The sequence below is a fragment of the Choloepus didactylus genome, chromosome 3, assembly GCF_015220235.1.
Source record: "Choloepus didactylus isolate mChoDid1 chromosome 3, mChoDid1.pri, whole genome shotgun sequence".
Classification (NCBI taxonomy): Eukaryota; Metazoa; Chordata; class Mammalia; order Pilosa; family Megalonychidae; genus Choloepus; species Choloepus didactylus.
Genome location: NC_051309.1, coordinates 158558951 through 158564107, shown reverse-complemented (window position 1 = coordinate 158564107; position 5157 = coordinate 158558951).

Genomic DNA, 5157 nt, shown 5'->3' with positions numbered 1-5157 from the left:
TCAGGCTTTTAGATGACAGCTTTTTAGATCTCATATCTAGGGTGAAGAGACAGACGGCCAGTGTATAAATGCTTATGGTAAACACTCTGTGGTAGTATGAATAATTGAAATTTACAGATACACCAAAACCTTTTTTGTTGTTGTTAGAAAAGTTATTGTTTTGCAGAAATATCATCCATAAAATATATAAAATGCAGAGCTCCCATATACCACCCTCTGATTAACACCTTGCATTAGTGTAGTACTTTTTTTTTAAAATTCATGAAAGAATATTTTAATAATTATACTATTAACTATAGTTCATCATTTACAATAGGGCTCATTGTGTTGTACAGTTCTGTTTTTTCTTAAAATTTTTATTCAAGTAATATATATAAGACCTAAAATTTCTCCTTTTAACCACATTCACATATATAATTCAGTGCATTTACAACATTCTGCTACCATCACCACCATCCAGTGTCAAAACTTTATCATCAACCCAAATAGAGACTTTGTACAATTTAAACATTAACTCCCCATTCCTTACCACCAACCCAGGTAACCTATATTCTAGATTCTGACTCTGTAAGTTTGCTTATTCAAATTATTTTTTATCAGTGAGATCATACAATATTTGTCCTTTTGTTCTGACTTATTTCACTGAACATCATGTCTTCAGGGTTCATCCATGTTGTCACAGGAATCAGAACTTCATTCCTTTTTAATGCTGACTAATATTCCGTATTTTGTTTATCCATTCATAGGTTGAATGAATGCAACTTGGGTTGCTTCCATCTTTGGCAATTGTGAATAATGCTGCTATGAACATCAGTGTGCAAATATTTGCTCGACTCCATGCTTTCAATTCTTCTGGGTATATATCCAGTAATAGGATTGCCATGTCATATGGTAATTCTGTGCTTAACTTTCTAAAGAAATGCCAAAGTGTCTTCCACAGCAGTTATACCATTTTACATTCCCACACATCCTCTCCAATACTTGTAATTTTCTGTTTTAATTATAGCCATTATAGTGGATGTGAAATGGTATCTCATTACGGTTTTCTTTTTTTTTTCCTTCTCATTATGGTTTAGGTTTGCATTTCCTTAATAGCTAATGATATTGAGCATCATTTCACATGCTTTCTGGCATTTGTATATTCTCTTTGGAGAAATATGTATTCAAACCTTGTGCCCTTTTTTAATTGGGTGGTTTGTCTTTTTATTGTTGAGTTGTAGGATTTCTTTATATATTCTGGATATTAAACCCTTATCAGATTTGTGGTTTCCAAATATTTTCTCCCATTGAGTAGGTTGTCTTTTTACTTTCATGATAAAGTCCTTTGATGCACAAAAGTTTTTTATTTTGATGAGGTCCTATTTATCTTTTCTTTCTTTGTCTGTACTTTGAGTATAAAGTCTAAGAAACCACTGTGTACCTCAAGATCTTGAAGATGCTTCCCTATAGTTTCTTCAAGGAGTTTTATACTCCTGGTTCTTATATTTAGGTCCTTGACACATTTTGAGTTAATTTTTGTATATGGTGTAAGGTAGGGGTCCTCCTTCATTCTTTTGCCTATGGATATCCAGTTCTCCCAGCACCGTTTGTTGAAGAGAATACTTTCCCAGTTGAGTGGACGTGGCAGCCTTTTCAAAAATCATTCGGCCAGGAATGAGCCTGGCCCTGGAAGCAAGGGATTAAAAATGCCTACTTGACCAAAAGGGGGAAAAGAAAGGTAACAAAATAAGGTTACAGTGGCTGAGAGATCCCAAATGAGTCGAGAGGCTATCTTGGAGGTTTCTCTTATGCAGGCACCAGCTACACATCTCAAATGGCCACAGTATGCCATGCCCTTACCAAAAGTAGTTCCCAAATATCTAGGTTCCTACCTGAGAGTCTATAAAAGATTCACTCGCTAAGTTTTCTCTCTCAGAAACTTAAATCCACCAGAGTGTTCCTATGCCAGACAAGTCCTAAAACCCAGAGGCAAAAGCCTCTTTAAGAACAACAACCAGATGCAGCCCCCTTCCCCATACTATTGACACCCCTTTTCAATAGGAACAAGTTAGGGTGCTCACTGCCTAGACACCCGTGAAGATAAAGAGATTAAGTGAGAGGAAGGGGTAGCAACAAACAAGATATAAGATTTAACAAAGGTCTGTGAATAGTGAAACTTTATATATATATAGATGCTGGAGTGTTGGAATAGCTGGAAGGAGGTAAATGACATGGTGGACCTGTAACCTATAACATCCTTTGAAATTTGCACTGTAGCTATTTGTTGAATTGTGCTTTGAAAGTCTTCACCTTTCTGAATATACCTTATATTGCATCATTGGGAAAGAACTGAGACTGTGGAACTGTAACCCATAACAATTTTTGAAATTACCTAAATAACTGCTTGTCAAGCTGTATACTGAAAGTTAACACATTTTTGTAGGTATGATATATTTTACAATAATGGAAATAGCTGAAGTTGTGGAACTGTGACCCATGACATTCTTTGAAATTTGCTTTCTAACTACTTGTTGAATCATATTTTGAAAGTTATCAATATTATGTATATATGTTAAAGTTCATAATAAAAAATAAAAAAAGAGGAAAAGGCAAATATATATGATTAGAATTGGTGAGAATTCTCTTACACTAATTATACACAGCTTGACCATAAAAAAAAAAAAATCAATTGGCCAGAGATGTGAGGGTTTATTTCTGAACTCTTAATTCAATTCCAGTGGTAGATAAATCTGTCCTTGTGCCAGTACCATGCTATTTTGACCACTGAAGCTTTGTAATAAGTTTTACGATCAGAAAGTGTGAGTCCTCCAACTTCATTTTTCTTTTTCAAGATTCTTTGTGCTATTCAGGCCACTTACATTTCCCAGTAAAGTTGATGATTGGCTTTTCCATTTCTGCAAAATAGCTTGTAGGAATTTTGATTGGGATTGCACTGAATCTGGGTAGAACTGAAATCTTAACAATATTTAGTCTTCCAATCCATGAGCATGGACTGTCCTTCCATTTATTTATATCTTCTTTGGTTTTAGCAAAGTTTTGTAGTTTTCTATGTATAAGTCCTTTATGTCATCGTTAAACTTTTTCTTAGATATTTTATTCTTTTAGTTGCTATTGCAAATGGAATTTTTTCTTGATTTTCTCAGATTACTCATTAGTAATGTATAGAAACACTACTGATTTTTTGCATGTAAATCTTGTGTCTTTCACTTTGCTGAATTTGTTTATTAGTTCTAGTAGTTTTGTTGTAGATTTTTCAGGACTTTCTATATACAAGATAATGTCTTCTGCAAATAATGAACATTTTATCTCTTCCTTTCTAATTTGGATAACTTTTATTTCTTTTTCTTGCCTAATTGCTCTGGCTAGAACTTCCAGTACAATGTTGAATAACAGTGGTGACAGTGGTCATCCTTGTCTAGTTCCAAATCTTAGAGGGAAAGCTTTCAGTATTTCACCATTGAGTGTGATGTTAGCAGTGGGTTTTTCATATGTCTTCTCTATCATATTGAGGAAGTTTCCTTCTATTCCTATTTCTCTAAATGGTTCTTTTTTTATCAAGAAAGAATGCAGAATTCTGTCAAATGCCTTTCTGTGTCAATTGAGATGATCATGTAGTTTTATCCTCTTTGTTCTATTAATGTGGTGTATTACATTAATTGATTTTCTTATGTTGAGCCACCCTTGCATAACTCCCACTTGATCATGGTGTGTAATTCTTTTTTTTAATGCAATTTTACTGAAATATATTCACACACTATATAATCCATCCAAACTATACAATCAGTGTCCCACAGCCTCATCATATAGTTGTGCATTCATCACCACAATCAATTTTAGAACATCTTCATTACTCTAAAATAAAGAAAAAAATAAAAAAGAACATCTAAAACTTCCCTTACCCTCTATCCCACCCCCCATTATTTTTATATTTTTGTCTTTATTTTATTACTTAACTGCCCATACACTGGATAAAGGGAATGTCAGTCACAAGGTTTTCACAATTGATAATTCTTTTAATACGCTATTGGATGTGATTTCCTAATACTTTGTTGAGGATTTTTGCATCTGCATTCCTAAAAGTAATCAGCCTGTAATTTTCTTTTCTTGAATATGTTTTTCTGGCTTTGATATTAGGGTGATGTTGACCTCATAGAAGGAGTTGGGTAGTGTTCCCTCCTCTTCAATTTTCTGGAAGAGTTTGAACAGGATTGGTACTAATTCCTCCATGAATGTTTGGTAGAATTCACCTGTGAAGCCTTCTAGTCCTGGGCTTTTCTTGGTTGAGAGGTTTTGTTTTTGTTGTTTTAGAATAATAGTGTTTAATTTACTCTCGATTATTTTATATATGAGATATATTTAGGATGTTATATATTCTGGAAATTCAATATGAGCCCAAATTTGTATAAATAAAAAAACATATGAATAGTAATAGTTAAATAGTAAATGGGAAAATATATTTAAAAATAAACAGTGGCTATCTCTGGGTGATAAGATTATAATTTTCTGAAAAAATACATTCATCTTATATGCTTTCTTATATATTTATAGACTTTCTTAAAATTTAAAAAAGAGGGCATTTTAAAAATACTTCCAATACAGATCATGCCTTCTCATTCACAACATTTCTTTAAAGTACACCAATTGGCAAAATACAAGCAAGAAGACTTTTGAATCTTGGTAGATTATCTCTTTGGAGTACTACTTCAAGATATTCTCTCATTTGACCACTGTCAGTTTGCACCCACTATGTGCCAAATGCTGTACTCAAGCCAGAAATATAGATGAAAGGCATGATTCCTGCCCGCAGTGAGAGCATTTTCATGTCCCAGGATTGAATCTTAACTGAGAACATAGATTACATCCTTTAGTGAAGAGCAATTAAGACTCAATTTCTGTTACACTACCATAGCTTCCTCATTTACAATTTCTTATTTTAAACATGACAAGTGTGTGTGTATATATATATATATATATATATATATATATAGAGAGAGAGAGAGAGAGAGAGAGAGAGAGATGTAAGTTTTTTGGAGAGTGAAAATTTTGATTTGAGTGGACAATAATTTCTCCTTAATCTAACTAACCTTGCTCAAATTATTTTTTTCCCACAGTTTTATTCACATACCATACAAACCTTCCAAAGTGTACAATTAATGG